The 17,924-nt window shown below is 34.1% G+C and overlaps 2 pseudogenes; both read right to left on the bottom strand.

Moving 5' to 3' along the window:
- Positions 1-923: 923 nt before the first annotated feature.
- On the bottom strand, positions 924-7,316 carry LOC149538493 (cyclin-dependent kinase F-3 pseudogene; annotated as a pseudogene).
- Positions 7,317-16,462: 9,146 nt separating this feature from the next.
- Positions 16,463-17,135, bottom strand: LOC149538492 (cyclin-dependent kinase F-3-like; annotated as a pseudogene).
- Between the last annotated feature and the right edge of the window lie 789 nt (positions 17,136-17,924).

The raw sequence follows: 17,924 nt of genomic DNA, 5'->3' as shown, positions 1-17,924 counted from the left end.
AAAGGTAAGAATTCCAAACCTACTTGTCATAATTGTATTAAGAAAGGACACACTACAAATGTATGTAGGAGCAAGGCTGTAAATTAGAATGTTAAGCATAAGAGCATGGCTCATTGCCATAAGTGCAACAAAAAAGGTCAGCAAGAACATGAATGTAGAAATAAGACCATGCACACTCAAAGATTTGAAGGATGTTGATATAACTATCAAAAGTATGGACATAGAGCTTTTGAGTGTAGATCCAAACCCATGTAGTCATTAGAAATGCAAACAAAGGTAAAGAAAAATAGAAACTCTTATAATTGGGATTATAATACAAGATATAGTTGTCATTATTATCAAGAGTATGGGCATATTCCTAAGAATTGTATTAAAACACACTTCACAAGTGACTACAAAAGGTAGTTAAGTCAAACCAAAAGTTTTAGTTGTTTGAAGATTGGTCACATTAGTTGATATTGTCCAACAAGGTCAAAGGCGCCAAGTTGTGAGTTCAACAAAGGAAAAGGAAAAGTAGATATTGAAAATGTCAGAAATGAAATGAACAAGACATAGAAGAGAAAGGAGCATTGCAACACATCAAGTGGAGAAGGGATCACTTCATCTAATGGGTTAGGTGATCACACCTCATCAAAATAAGAAATCAAGAAGTATGTGGAACTAATATTCAAAAGTTATATCATACATTAGTTCCAAATGATTTGGTACTAAAAAGATTACATAAGCATGAATAAAGATGCAAGATGCCATTAGGAATACAAGGAAAAATTCTTGAAGTTTTTCATGTTATTTTAGAGCATGAAAAGCTTCCTATGATTGCTGAGTAATATGCTAGAGGATGTCAAGCTAATCGATTAGCTAGTTGTTTCTTAGTTTGTAATAGTTCTCGAATGAATGGAAAAGACTAGTGGATGTCGAGTGAGCTAGAAATTGGTTAATGCCAATCTTACAACTATGTAAGCACTCAACATTAATTGTAGTACTTCAAAGGGGTATTTGATCAATTTTCTACTCATTTAACATCATTCAAAATTGAGAGAGTGTAAGAAGAGCTAGAGGTGATCAAGAAATTACATCCAAAGTGATTGTAGGAGATTTGAACAATTATTCAACATCATTTCATCAAATTTTGCAAGGTATTTATTGTGTGCTAAGTTACGTTGTTCTTATTTTCATAAACCCTAGTTTTTCATAATGTTATCTAGTTCTTCAAAGCAAAATGGTGTAGAGGGAAAAGAGGTTTTGAATGTTTAGTTAGTTATCAATGAAGTAAAGCAACCTATTTTCAAAGCCAAACCAGACATTGCATATAAACAAGATCCCTCTAGTGCACTATTAATGATCCCACCAAAAGTTTTAATGATTTAGGATGTCAAAAAGTGTTACAATTATAAAATTGGGAGTATTAGTGACATTGAATTAAGAGAAGCTTATGGAAAATTTTGTGAAACTAGTACATTGAGAGAAGAAAAGAAAGGGTTAACTCATGCCCTAGATTTCTCAAACATCTTCAAAACTGAATGGATCAAGATTTTTTTAAGTAGGATTCATGATAGTTCACTATGGTTAGATAATCGGCCAATAAAAATTACAAAAATCAATAGGGTAGCAAGGTATCCAAACCTAGATCAACCTAAGACTATGAGGAGTGAATCAAAAGAAGTTATTGAGAAGAACACAGGGGTTGTGTGGAATAAGAGGGGAATGACCATAGACACCATCACAGATCCTCTAATAGATTTTTTAATAAGGATAATTGAACATAAGTTCTATTACTCAAGTATATTGAGTAGTGTAACCTGTATTGTAGTAGATGTGGGTTACAAGATTGTGAAGAAGGTTCATACATATGATCTTGCTAAGTTACAGCTACAACAATTGATTAAAAACCTAGGAGCAATAAGGAAAGCAAAGAGTGATTAGTGCAAATTTGGATCTATTTTGATATGTATCTTCTTTTATATTTAGAACACATTTTCTACATTTGGCACTATCGCATGGTAGACAAATAGGTCTATTGCAGTCCAAGTAGGAGAGTTCATTGAATAATTAGGTGAAAATTTTGAGTTACTAATGAGTAGTTACTTTGAGGACTTCAAGCAATCTATGAAGAAGAGATTGAGGATTAAAATGTCATTAGTGGAAAAATATTCTGATGATGTTTGTTTCCTAGTTGATTTTGATTATACATTTGTTCAAGCAAAAAAACCAAGAGTAAGATGGTTAAGGCCAATAGGCTATGAAATTAATGTAGATGAAGCCTCTGTAGTAATAATAACATTACTTGCAAAAGAAATAGAAAAATATTCCAAAGCATTTACTAATTATGAGATGGCTAAATCTAAGATTACCATGGAACTAAAGACTACTTCTATCATCAAGAGGAAGGAGAAACTAGTAAATAAATTAAATGCAAAATTTGGTGGAGGTGTTGAGCAAGAAGAGGATAAAGAGGAAGAAGACAGTCAAATTCAAGCCCCACTTGCATTGACACAAGGAAATGGTAAATACCAAGCTTGCTCAGTTAATGAAGGAAAGTTGGATAGAACTAGTGCTAACTGAGCTCACTTGGTTGCTAAAAGATTTTCAAAAGTTTGAAATGTTAACTAAGCTTCTGTTAGTTAACAAAGGAAATACTTTTTGAGTTAGTTCTACTGAGCTAGGTTGGCTAACGAAGGATTTTCTTATTTTGACATATTAAGCTTAATTAATTTATTTATCAATTCTAGCCAATTGAGGTCATGAATATTAATTATTCTAAGTTCTATTTGAGCCAACTTGACAAAGTGGAAGATATAAGTATAAGGTCAAGTTTGTGACTTAAATGTATGTGGTGGATGTAATACATGAAGATGTTATTGAAGATTTAATGATGAGAAGAGGAAGCAAATTTGAAGGATAAATAGAATATCCTTGTGAAGAAAAAAAGCTATATTTAGTCAGAAAGATCAAGTACAAGCTAGAATAGAGATCTATAATTAGAAAATCAATTGCATTCAAATTAGGTCATTTCATTGTTACTCTCTAACCATTATAGCATTGATCTAAATTTACTAACAAAGTTGGCTCTTAATAGCTATTTGCAAATCCTCTAACTAGGTGGCAGTTCTATTGAATTTTTTAAAGACCTCTAATAAGGCCACTCCTAATAGGGTGATTAAATCCTTTAACAAGGTCACACCTAATAGTGTGTTTTGTAACTTTTAATAGGGTTGGCTCCTAATAGGACTTACTTCATAAAAGTGAAAATAGTAACTATTTGCAATTGGTGGTTTTTCCCAAAGGGTTTCCACATTAAATCTTGGTCTCAAATGTGTTCAAGATATTTTATTTTATGTGTTTGAAATGAAGTTAAAGTAGTGGTAATTACATATAACATCTAAATTTTATATGTCACGCATTTGCCAAGTTACAACATTTTGTATGTGTTTACTGAGCTTCCACAATATTCAGTTTTCATTTTGTATTTTGTACTGACATCTAAGGGATTTGGGATTTATTTTAGTAGTAAATAATTCACCCCTCAACTCTCAATTACTCCTCTTATATTTCCAACAATTGGTATTAGAGCTTTTGGTGCTTGCAAAGAAAGTTTCAAGGAACTAAGCTAAAGATCAAGATGTCTTGGAGAAGAGAAATCTCCAAGATGAATAGAGACAATTTTGCAGCATGGCAATGACTTATGAGGTTACACTTGGCTACCATTAGTGACTTAGGATGTAAGTATCTTGATACTAAATACAAGACTCCCACTAGAACATTATCTATTGAAGATATTACTAAAAAGAAGAATCATAACATCATGATGATTGATATTGCATCTTCTATTAGTTATGTTGAATTTGATGAAGTCAAAGATTGCAATAAAACTTAGGAGATGTGCATCAAACTAAAAGAAATATATCAAGGAGATGAAAATGTAAGAAGAGCTAATTCTAAAAGTCTTAGAAGGCACTTTGATTAGATGAGAATGAGAGAAGATGAGAACATTTCCAAATATGTGGAAAGTGTTGGTGTTTGAAAATGCTAGAGGGTTTTCAATTATCCCAATAAGAATATAACACATCTAGGCACAACTAACTCCCATTTTTAACATGTCATTTCAAACACTGAGCCAACTATAAGGCTAGACCCTGCTTCTACTTCAAGCTCTGCTAAACCTAGGTAGGTAGACCTTAGATTCAATTGATATCATACCAGTGCAAAAGCATATATCCTTGAATCTATTAAGTAGATGAGAACCCTTATATCTCCTAATAACTTATGAAATAACATCAATCTACAGTAGCTAAATGTAGATCTATGAATCTCAGAAGCTGAGTGAGGGTTAAACATTTAGGTCCTTCAACATGAAAGGGAAAGAATGTTCGATTAATAATGTTGAATTCAATAAACCCTCAGATATGCAACAGTAAGACTTTAATGATCTTGTAGCTGATCAGTGCGTTAACCATTGGGAAAATCCATGAATCACAAAAATACATATGAATATCTGAGACATATGTATATCTTCAGATATACGATCTATCTATTTAACTTGTAAATAAACATCAATGGTCATTTTAAATCCCATTCTTACATGATATCCCCATCAGTAAACTTGCAACCCTATTGATTCCTTGAAGCATTTACATAACCTCTTGGGTTATAAACAACAATGAAATAACATACAGCCTTAAGGGACTGCAACTACAACCTAAGCTCTATGTCAAAGATTGTAAAACATTGAAAGTTATCTGATAAAGGGAGACAAGATTCAACTGAAACTCAACCATCTGCCGCTCTTTGTATTATTTCCTTGAAAGTATACAACCATATGCATGAAATGAAAAATATGAAACAACCTAACAGATCTGAACTATCTATATTGACCTTCTTAATGTTGTTCATAAAAGAGAAAATGCTAAAAGAAATGGTGTCTCAGTATTATGAATGCATCCAAAACTAGATCCAAAATCTGGTATCACAGTAATGAGCAAATTTTCTCCAAAGAACTAGAACCAAAAAGTTTCTTAGTGACAAAAACTAGAACCTAAATAATGAGAATGAAAGAGATTGATATAGAGGAAGGGATTCCCGGATTGAATCGGCAATTGACATTTGTCCACATGAAATTCCCTTTCTTTTCTATGAAAAAACTCTCTCTAACTTCTCTCTTCAACTAAATATCTGATTTGGTTTCATCATTTATATAACTGATTTGTAAATATCCTTTTATGAATGATGAAAACTTGTTGAGCCATCAAAATATTTGAAAACCTACTAAAATGCTTGGAAAAATTTGAGTTTTACTAAGTGAATGCGAGCAAAGTGAACTCCAACTGCATTCTTACCAAGTTTTACTGATCCTCTAATTGGATTTTCAATTTTTACCCATTCTAATGAGAAAGCCCCAAATTTCATGTTTTTGGCTATAACTCAAACCAGGAAGCACTTGTGCAAAAAGAAACTCCATAATTAGAAATTTTTTCTTCTCACGATTCTGGCGATATATGATATTGCTATATTAGCCTTCCAGAAATGCCAAAAAATTCAGTTTGAAAAATATCGTTCTATATGAAACTCTGGCTTTTCTACAACATCTGATTTTAAATTTTGCAAAATTTTTAAAAAAATTCTAAGGTCAGAACTTTATATTAAAGTCCTTTTTGAGTTTTAAAAGAATTGCACAAGCATCCATTTTGCATAAAATAAATTAAAAATTATTTTTCATTTGCCTTCATATCTTTCCTTACCCTTTGAATCTGAGGTCAAACTTGGTTTGACCAGCTCAATGACATGTGCCAAGATAGGATTGGTTGCCTTGTTGCTCTGTCATCGCTCAGTTACTGCCTAGTCACCCATACCTCATCATTGCTATTACAACCCGCTACCACATGTCATCAAATCAGTGACCCTCGCTATGTCACCATGTTATCATGTGAGCAATTTCTCCTTGCCAAGATAGTGAGGACCACCAGATGTGCCATGTGGCACAATCTACTTCATCTATCTAGATCTCACCACATCACCTCCTACTCGTCGCCACTTGGTGCGATTTGATTTGTTGTCGAATCTGCCATGTCACACTAATTTCTAATTTTTTAGGTGACTTGCTATGTCATTGGCCAGATTTCCAAGATTTCCTAGCTAGTGAAGTAGTGAGGTGTCAAATTTTTGAGTTTTCTAGTCGCCTTCATTCTGTTGACATCATCACTTTGTTATGCATACTTTTTCAAAATCTTACCTCTTATTTGCTGACCACGGGCCCACCTCTGCAAGGAGTTTCCCTTTAAAAGGTGCTTCTTATAAGATACTATGCATTTGGTTTGAAATTGTATTTAAAAAGTTGGGAAAGCTATTCCCTCCCCCATGTGGGATAATGCCTATACGTCTTCCTAATCCCTTGTTGCTGCTTTACTTTTTTATGCTTGAAGCTATGCTTTTTCTGGCATGAGGTCTCTATTTGGCATGGATACTTTATTTTTTTAGTCACTATGGGTTTCCCTTAAAATTCAGAGTAAGACAATAATTGATAGGACTCTTCAATTTTTGGTTGTAGCGATCATTACAAATATAGATTATGGGTATCTTGTTCATTTTGATGCTAGCTATATACTTCTTCCCTTATCTCTTATGCATGCTCTGCCATTGGTCTCTTTTGAGGGTCCCAAGAACATAGGTGTGAGATCAAATCAATTGCCTCTGGGCTAGCACGAGGAATAAGTGTAGCAAGGCTAGTTGGTTGAAATTGTGGGAAGTTGAAATTCCTTCTAGATGCAAGTTGTATGCATTCAGACCAAGCATCATGGTCTACAGTGCCAAGCATGCAATATATTTTGTAGATTTCATCCAATTCACTTTCTCCCAGAAAGAGTGGCTACAACATGAAAAGTTCTTCCATTATCGTCCCAATTTCCCACATATCAATTGCAGTAGTGTATGCTAGAGATTGTAGCAAGACTTCTAGGGCTCGATACCATCTGGTAGAAACATAATCTATGTAAGGTGGATGGGAAAGAACTTCCCTTGCTAGCACAAAATCCATAATTTTTATAATGTCATTTGTTACCAGCAAGTTCTCTGGTTTCAAATCTCGGTGAAAATAGCCATTTCTGTGCATGTAAGCTAACCCTTGAAGCATTTGATAGTAGAAGTTGATTATTTTGGTTTCAGGGAAAGGAGTATTCCTATCTTTCATTATTTGGTATAGATTATACTCCATGTATTCAAATACAAAATAGAGTTCAAAATTTTCCCAAAAAACCTCCTTCAACTTGAATTTTTTTTGGGTGATACAATTTCATAAGGCACTTCACCTCCCCAAAACTTATACAATCACGTTGTCTCTATCTCTCACACCCAATGCATGGGTTCCTTCTAATCATTGGCAGATTTCCTTTTCTATTTGGTGGCTTTCATTTGATGTCATGGCTACTTGTAACTACATCTACCCCTCCATGTGGGCTTTCTCCTTGTTTAGTGCTAGATCTTCATGCTGAGTGGCTTCCTCTAAAATTATGGATGTCCACCTTTGATGCCATAGGCTCCCTTTATGTGGCCTACCTTATTAATGCATGGGGATTTTTTTTTAATAACGACTGCTTCTCTTTTCTATGTGGGCATCTTCTTGTGACTGTAGGTTGTGGTCTTTTTTATATTGCATGGGCTCTCTTTTCAAGGCATGGGAAAATCTCTTTTATTTGATTCCTCCAATTTTCCACGAGTTCCTCTCATTACATGTCTAACTTCTCTCCATTCACACACTACATTCCTTAAACAACCATGCAGAATCGGGAGCTTATTTTGAACTCATCATCTTACTCATTGCACCCCTACCCTTCATAATTGTCATGGTGACTCCCTTAAAATATTGCAATCTCAAGCTTCTACTACCATGGATACTTAGGTGTGGATGAATTTATAACTAAATGAAAATACTCTAGACAAAAATCATTTTGTTCGAGTTGTGAATATCAATCTTCGTTGATGTCATTAGTTACTGAAAAATATTGAGGAGATTACTACATTGATCCCAACTTGAAGAATGAAGATGGTATGAGGCCTGTTGTAGAAAATTTAGTTTGAAGACTATTTATTATGTGTTTTTGGTATGTCTTACGAAGGTTGTCAACCCACATAAATATGCTTCATCATATGTTTTCATCTTGATTATTGGCAAGGAGATTTCTTTTATGAAGCAATGAATCATCTAAAGAATTACCTTCATGTTGTATGTTGTTCTCATGAATTCATATTTGCCAAAAGAAGTGTACTTGAGCATACCATTTTTATATACTAACGTGTTACTAAACATGACAAGATAGCTAAGGATATTTAGCCTTCTTGAAGGATCTTCTGCATATGCCTCTATAAGGCGATAATCAAAAATTTCAACAACCTTGCAAATATCACTTAAAACTATTCCAAATCTGAAATAATCAAGGTGTCACAATAGATTGGTGAAATTAGTCGGGCCCCAAGTGGGTCCAACTAAAAAAAAATTCATTTTCAAACACCTAAACTAGCAAACTGATCCATTCATCACCTCGGACTGATTAAAATAAAGTTCAATCACTAAATCATCAAATAAAACTCACTTTACCACTTATTTTCAACTTGTCAAATTTGCATTAGGAGGTTCTTTGACTGGCCTTAAAAACTGATCCAAACACTTGACTCAACTCTAAAACTGAACATAGTGATTCTCTATTTTGCAAACTTGTACCATGCCAAATCTTGTCTCATGATGAATCCACAGTCAAAAGATATTGACTGTCAAAGTTAACCTTTTAGTACTGCCTACAAGAAAACAAGTCAGAAAACAATAAATTGGGTCTAGATTTGGCTTTGAAAACTAGGCAAACAGACACTTGGGAGGATGAAAACTAGGGCATTGAATCCTTTTCATGAGGATAATATGGATCTACAATTTGAGCTCATGATGATTAACATGACTCAAATGGCAAGCGGTCAAAGTAGGCTACTTGGAATTAGCAGACTGGAAACACTGACAGGAAAACATTTTTTGCAAATGGAATTGACCTGGGAAAGTATGCAAATGGATTCATCATGACCTAAAAACTAACACACTTGGAGTATTTTTAGTGGAAAACACAATGGTACAACCCACTCAATCTAGGAAATCATGGATCTCAAGTTATAACATCACGAACAGGGGTTCCAACAAATCTACAAATGCTGACACTAGCAAAAAGATAAAAATTGCATTTGGAATCGTTTTTGAAAACTAATCAAATGGATTCATCATAAGTTGAAACTTGAAACATAACAATTTTTTGACATCTAAAATGCAACACAAAAAGAAATTTAGCATTTGGTCAATTGGGTCAAAGATATAACTCATCAAATAGGGCTTCCCAGAATTATGTGCAAATTGCTAATGCATGAAAATAGTAATTGACCAACTTTGAGGGATTCAAAACCTAGTCAAACAAACTCAAAATGACTCAAAATCTAAAACATAGGTTCTTAGGTATGGACACTACATATTACCAAAGTGGTAAGTCATGAAACATTTCTAGGTGTGAGAAACTCAATGGCAAACACAGCCTCCTATCACTGTTTGACACTTAGGGGAAAATTGCAGATTTGACAAATGCTCAAAATAGGACTTTACAGAATAGCTTAGAATGGAAATTTATCACTATAGAACAAGTAGATGCACTAAATGAAAGATGATAGGATCATTAAACACCTCTTAGGCCTCAGACTGATAGTCAGGTACATAGGCACTAAAAGCATTTATAAGGCTCAATTTTCTCAACAATGCTCAAAATTTGGGCTACAATTTTGAGTGCCAATAGTGGCTCTATTTGGGGATGCATGCCCCTTGTAGGCATGGAAAGATTTCATATCTCTGGGAGAAGCAGACCGCACACCTGAAACTCTCTCGAATAGCTTTATCAAAAGCAAGGAAACAACTAAAACTACTATGTACACATGATGACCCCGAGCCACCAAACTTTAGAAAAATCATTTACCTCTATTCTATACCTAATTCTCATTCCTTTCCTCATGAGGTCAATTGAAATTACTTCTCCTATTAGTTTCACCAATTAAATCAGCATCTTGAAACTCAACACTTAGTAAAACTGAATATCTGTTCTTACTTCCATAATGCATATAAAAACTTGCTTCATTCTCAATTGTTTTCTCATTATGAAAATATTGATCAGCATGCTCAAACATATCAGACTGAAATTGAAAATCCTCTTCATTTAATAAATCATGCATGCTATCAACTTTGAATATGAATGCATCATATTCAACATGGAGAAAAGAATCACTCATACATTCAAAATGTGAATCCTTATGTATGAGTGGATGATACTCAAATGAACACTTTGACTTGTACTCACACATGTCATCAACATTAGAATCTGAAGCTAATCCACAATCTCCCAATGGTTCTTCACAATCAGCAAATAGATTAATCTTCACATCAGAGAGTTCATCATAAAACTCATTGCAAGGTGCATATTGATTTTCAAAAACAAATTCGTCAAACACCTTGTCACCTATCTGATCAGATACAACATAATCATCAGTTTCACTATCAAACTTAGAAGAAGAAAATTCTGATCTCTTATAGCAATAAGACAAAGTATTATCATCAAACTCATTCTAAACTAAATCTGAATTTTCCATGTGCTTTTCAAACAAAGGATTGATAACTCCATGCAATGACCCTCTTTGAACATTTTGACAAAAAATGGGCTGATCATTATCAGGATTCTCATCATATAGAGCATTAGTATATACTTTAAAACCATTACCCATTTTATCCTCATGGAGACTTTCAACATGTGAAGAAAAATCAGAATCATCACAAGAAAACACACCATCAACTCCATCAATGAAGCATGTAGAATATAAATCAAAGTTACTTTCATTGTCTTCATGCAGGTAATTCAAATGTCTTGTACACAAATCAATATCTATCTTACCAATAGGTGCTAATGCATTGATCTAAGAATCAATTATATACTAATCATCACTGCATTCATTCTCAAGACATTCATCTACACAGTTAGGTAATCCATCCTTATAAAAAAAATTCTTTTTCCTTGTATTGTGTAGACAACTCTTCACAGCTTTCAACATCTAGCTGACTTGTATAACTCTAAACTAGAAATTCACTTTCAGATTTAGAAATAGAACTCATACCTTTACTAACATAAGAATACTCACTCCCATCATTGCTTTCTTCTTCCCAACTTGCATCTAATTCATATGAAGATAAACATACACTATGACTATCCTCTCCTTGTCTTGAGTGATAACTCTCATCATCATCTTCATATGACACCTCTTGATAATATATTGGATCAGCAACTTCATTATCACTTGAAAGATGACTCTTAGATTTATCATACTCACGTTGATATGACTATCTTTCAATTTCAGATTTAATAACATTCTCAACGTGATTCAATCTCTCAATAAGATAATTCATTTATTGCCTATCTTGTTGATCAAGAAAATCCATCTCTACTGCTAAAACATTATCAACATATGAGCTTAGTTCTTCTGACTGTGACTAAAATGAGTGTAACTTACATTCTTCATCCTATGTTATCTCTCCATTATATGTTAGATCAGCAACATTAAGTTCATAATCAGATAGGTAACTTTCAACCTTCTCACTTCCACAAAACTAAGATCTAGGCTCAGCAACTTCAAATTTTGAAACGTTAGTTACATCATCATACATATAGTTATCATAAGAAGAACTTACTACTATAACTAAACCTTGATTCATAAAATCAAGATAATGTTGAACCCTATCAAAGTCTGAGATATATCCTACTCCTGTAGCATCATGAACATATGTGTCTCTATTTGCAATAAATTCACTCTTCTTTACACATATGTTTTGATCTAAACTTTCTACTTGATTAAAACCTATAGTAGGGGTATTGATATGCTTATTTGAAACTGAAGCATCAACACCATGTTCAAATTTTCTTTCATGACCATTATACCGGCAATCATTCATAGCAAAATGACCTCTAATCAATCCATACTTCATATTATTCTCAATATCCCTAGCAGTCACAAAAGCATGATATAACGCCTGTGGTTCTTTATCCCTTAGTAGATAATTCATTTTCTTATCAAATGCATCAAAATACACTACTAAGCACATATGATCATTAGGTCTATAAGTCTCAAGGATCTCATCCAAAAATTTTGCAAATCTGATGTTAAATTGAGGAACAAGTTCATCATTCTCAATGTGAATCTTCAAGAACTTATCATAAGAATCAGATATGCTTACCCTTTCTCCAAATTTCTCCATGAAAGTAGAATGAAACTCACCCCATGCTGAAATAGAACATGCTGGTAGAAAAGAAAACTAGTCTCTAGCATCACCTTCCAAGGTTTGAATGAATAACTTCATGTGCACGTCCTCATGAGCAATTTCATAGTCACCCATCAAATCACTGAATATTTGAATATGATGACTAGCTGAAACAAGATGATTCCCACTGAACTTAGGCAAAAATTTTCTAACATCATTAGGAATGACATTCGGGAAACCATGAATACCATCAAAATTTAATGGCATATACCGCCTGGTAGAAATGGATCTAGGAATCTCACTAACTAACTGCATATTAGGTGAAATGAATCCTGACATCCTTTAAAAAATTGAACCTCATTCACACCAATTCTGATTTGTAATTTGCAGCAAATCTACACCCTTCTACCAATGAATCACTTCAAACTATACACTTCACAAACTTAGAAACAACAATTTTAAGTCAATCCAATGAAGTGTATGAATCCTATTACACTATTATCCTCTTCTTAGTGCTAAAATTCACCTGATGGAGAACACTTTTCACAATCAATTTTCATGAAAAGGAAAATACATGAATATGAGAATACTTCAAGATCCAGATGGCTGAAAGTTCTTTGTCTACTTTTTACAATAGTAGACCCAAAGTTTTATCAAATCCTTACTAAAACTTTTGAATCAACACACGAGAAATCTTGCAACCATTAAATGTCTCAACCTTTCCAAATCTGTTCTTCACCTGCAGCAACTAATCACAATTCATGCATAAAATTGCATTGGTACAGAGATTAACTTTCAAGTCACCACTCACATTGAGTGAGACATGAATTGGATTAGGTTTGAATAGAACTACAAACTGATTTGAAACAACAACAGGTAGAAGAAACCCTCTTCATATTTATCTTGAATTTGAAACTTCTAAACAAAGCTAAAACATAACTTCTCCACACCATTAGATCAAAACTACACTTCTCTTTTCAAACAAAAACTTCAACAACAAATCTAGATCTACCCAACAATGTGCTGAAAGCCCTTACCAAAATACACAAAAATTTAAAAGCCACTGGTTGCAAAGATAGAGTTGCCACTCACAATTGTGAGAAAAGGTTTCAAAACACAGATTATTACTGACCTAATTTTGAACTAGAATTTCAGCATAAGATAAACTTGCAAATCATCAAACATTTTGAAAAGAGAACAAGATACTCTCCAAATGTAGATTTTGGACTCTGATTTTTTACAATGACAACTCACAAAATTGAACTAATAGAAAGTATACTCATTTCTCAACACAAATTATAACCAATTCAGAAACTACTGCTGTAAGAGAATAAATCATACTGGGGAACATGAAAATTTAGTAAGGAAATGGACTAAACACATCAACTTCTTGCTGCACAAACTTTCTCCATGTAGTTCCTTCTGTTGTGTTGAATTCCTTTAAATTCTCAAGGTTTGTCTATTATGAATCTCAACACAACTCCCCAGCAAAGTCACCATTTTGTTGGTGTTTGAAATTGCTAGAGGGTTTTCAATTATCCCAATGAGAATATAACACATTTAGGGGTAGCTAACTTCCATTTTCAACATGCCATTTTAGACATCAGGCCAACTATAAGGCTAGACCCTTCTTCTACTTTAGGCTCTACTAAACCTAGGTGGGTAGATCTCAAATTCAATTGATACCGTACTAGTGAAAAAACATATCCTTTAATCTATTAAGTAGATGAGAACCATTATATCTCCTAATAACTCATGAAATAACATCATTCTACAGTAGCTAAATGCAGATCTATGAATCTCAAAAGCTAAGTGAGGGTTAAACATTTAGGTCCTTCAACATGAAAGGGAAAGAATGTTTGATTAATAATGTTGAATTCAACAAACCCTCAAATATGCAACAGTAAATCTTTAATGATCTTGTAGCTAATCAGTGCTTTAACCATTGGGAAAATCCATGAATCACAAACATACATATGAATATTTGAGACATATGTGTATCTTCAGATATACGATCTATCTATTTAACTTGTAAATAAACATCAATACTCAATTTAAATCCCATTCTTACATGATATCCCCATCAGTAAACTTGCAACCCTATTGATTCCCTAAAGCATTTACATAACCTCTTGGGTTATAAGCAACAATGAAATAACATACAACCTTAAGGGATTGCAACTACAACCTAAGCTCTATGTCATAGATTGTAAAACATTGAAAGTTAGCTGATAAAGGGAGAGAGGATTCAACTGAAACTCAACCATCTACTACTCTTTGTATTATTTCCTTAAAATTATATAGCCATATGCATGAAATGAAAAACATGAAACAACCTAACATATCTGAACTATCTATATTAATCTTCTTAATGTTGTTCATAAAAGAGAAAATGCTAAAAGAAATGGTGTCTCAGTATTAGGAATGCATCCAAAACTAGATCCAAAATCTAGTATCATAGTAATGAGCATATTTTCTCCAAAGAATTGGGACCAACTGGTTTCTTAGTGACAAAAACTAGAACCCAACTAATGAGAAAGAAATAGATTAATATAGAGGAAGGTATTCTCAAATTGAATCTACAATTGACATCTGTCCACATGAAATTCCCTTTCTTTGCCATGAAAAAACTCTCTCTAACTTCTCTCTTCAACTAAATATTTGATTTGGTTTCATCATTTCTATAACTAATTTGTAAATATCCTTTTTTGAATGATGAAAACTTGTCGAGTCATCAAAATATCTGAAAACCCATTGAAATGCTTGGAAAATGTTGAGTTTTACTAAGTGAATGTGAGGAAAGTGAACTCCAATTTCATTCTTACCAAGTTTTATTGATCCTCTAACTGGATTTTCAGTTTTTACCCATTCCACTAAGAAAGCCCCAAATTTCACATTTCTGGCTAAAACTCAAACCAGGAAGCACTTGTGCAAAAACAAACTCCATAATTAGAAAATTTGTCTTCTCATGATTCTGGCAATATATAATATTGCTATATTATCCTTCCAGAAATGCCCAAAAATTTAGTTTGAAAAGTGCTATTCTATATGAAACTCTGGCTTGTCTACAACATCTGATTTTAAATTTTGCAAAATTAAAAAAAAATTCTAAGGTCAGAACTTTATATTAAAGTCCTTTCAGAGTTTTAAAAAAATTGCACGGGCATCCATTTTGCATAAAGTAATTTGAAAATTATTTTTCATTTACCTTCACAACTTTCCTTGCCCTTTGAATCCAAGTTTGACTGGCTTGATGACATGTGTCAAGACATGATTGGTTGCCTTGTTGCTTTGTCATCGCTCAGTCACTTCCTAGTCACCCCTACCTCATCATCGCTATTGGGACCTGCTACCACATGTCGTCACCTTAGAAACCCTCACTATGTCACCATGTTATCGCATGAGCAACTTCTCCTTGGCGAGATAGTGAGGACCGTCAAATGTGCTACATGGCACGATCTCCTAAATCTATCTGGATCTTGCCACATCATCTCTTGCTCGCCACCACTTGGCATGATTTGATTTGTTGTCAAATCTACTACGTCACACTGACACGGGACCCACGTACTCATTGGACATTCACCACATTTCTAATTTTTTTGATGACTCACTATGTCACTAGCCAAATTTCCAAGATTTCTCGGCTAGTGAAGTACCGAGGCACCAAATTTTTGAGTTTTCCAGTCACCTTCATTCTGCTAATCTCATCACTTTGTTATGCATACTTTTTCAAAATCTTACCTCTTATTTTTTGACCATGGGCCCACCTATGCAAGGAGTTGCCCTTTAAAAGGCGCTTCTTATAAGATACTATGCATTTGTTTTGAAATTGTATTTAAAAAGTTGGGAAAGCTATTACCTCCCCCATGTGGGATAATGCCTATATATCTTCCTAATTTCTTTCTACTACTTTACTTGTTTATGCTTGTAGTTGTGCTCATTCTAGCATGAGGTCTCTATTTGGTGTGGATACTTTATTTTTGTAGTAACTGTGGGCTTCCTTAAAAATTCAAAGCAAGACAATAATTGACAACACTCTTCAATTTTTGGTTGTAGCGATCATTACAAATAAAGAATATGGGTATCTTGTTCATTTTGATGCTAGCTATATACTTCTACCCCTATCTCTTGTGCATGCTCTACCATTGCTCTCTTCTAAGGGTCCCAAGAACATAGGCATGAGATCAAATCAATTGCCTCTAGGCTAGCACGAGGAATAAGTGTAGCAAGGCTAGTTGGTTGAAACTGTGGGAAGTTGAAATTCCTTCTAGCTACAAGTTGTATGCCTTCAAACCAAGTATCATGGTTTAGAGTGCCAAGCACGCAACATATTTTGTAGATTTCATCCAGTTTACTTTCTCCTAGAAAGAGTCGCTGCAACGTGAAAAGTTCTACCATTATCGCCCCAATTTCCCACATATCAATTGAACTAGTGTACGCTAGAGATTGTAGCAAGACTTCTGGGGCCTGATACCATCTGGTAGAAACATAATCTATGTAAGGTGGATGGGAAAGAACTTCCCTTGCCAGCCCAAAATCTGTAATTTTTATAATGTCATTTGTTATCGACAAGTTCTCTGGTTTCAAATCTTGGTGAAAATAGCCATTCCCATGCATGTAAGCTAACCCTTGAAGAATTTGATAGAAGAAGTTGATTATTTTGGTTTTAGGGAAAGGAGTATCCTCGTCTTTCATTATTTGGTATAGATTATACTCCATGTATTCAAATACAAAATAGAGTTCAAAATTTTCCCGAATAACCTCCTTCTGCTTGAATTTTTTTTGGGTGATACAATTTCATAAGGCACTTCACCTCTCGAAGACTTATACACTCACGTTGTCTCTATCTCCCACACCCAATGTGTGGGTTTCTTCTAATCATTGGTGGATTTCCTTTTTTGTTTCGCAGCTTTCATTTGATGATGTGGCTACTTGTAACTACATCTACCCCTCCATGTGGGTTTTCTCCTTGTTTAGAACTGGATCTCCATGCTGGGAAACTTCCTCTAAAATTGTGGATGGCCCCCTTTGATGCCATAGGCTTCGTTGATGTGTCATGCCTTATTAACATGTGGGGATTTGTTTTTAATGCTGGTTGCTTCTCTTTGCTATGTGGGCATCTTCTTGTGACTGTAGGTTGTGGTCTTTTTAATATTGTATGGGCTTCATTTTCAAGGCATGGGAAGAGCTCTTTTATTTGATTCCTCCCCCAATTTTACATGAGTTCCTCTCATTACACAACTAACTTCTCTCCATTCACACATTGCATTCCTTCAACAACCATGCAGAAGGCATCTGCTCTGGTCTTATGAATGCGTGGGAGCTCATTTTGAACTCATCATCTTACTCATTGCACCCCTACCCTTCATAATTGTCATGGTGACTCCCTTAAAATATTGCAATCTCAAGCTTCTACTACCATGGATACTTAGGTGTGGATGAATTTATAACTAAATGAAAATACTCTAGACAAAAATCATTTTGTTCGAGTTGTGAATATCAATCTTCGTTGATGTCATTAGTTACTGAAAAATATTGAGGAGATTACTACATTGATCCCAACTTGAAGAATGAAGATGGTATGAGGCCTGTTGTAGAAAATTTAGTTTGAAGACTA

The sequence above is a fragment of the Cupressus sempervirens genome, chromosome 9 (genome assembly GCF_028749045.1).
Source record: "Cupressus sempervirens isolate cs-2001-9-10 chromosome 9, ASM2874904v1, whole genome shotgun sequence".
NCBI classification, from domain to species: domain Eukaryota; kingdom Viridiplantae; phylum Streptophyta; class Pinopsida; order Cupressales; family Cupressaceae; genus Cupressus; species Cupressus sempervirens.
The sequence above is the reverse complement of the archived record's forward strand: the minus strand, read 5'-3'. Positions and strand labels throughout refer to the sequence as shown.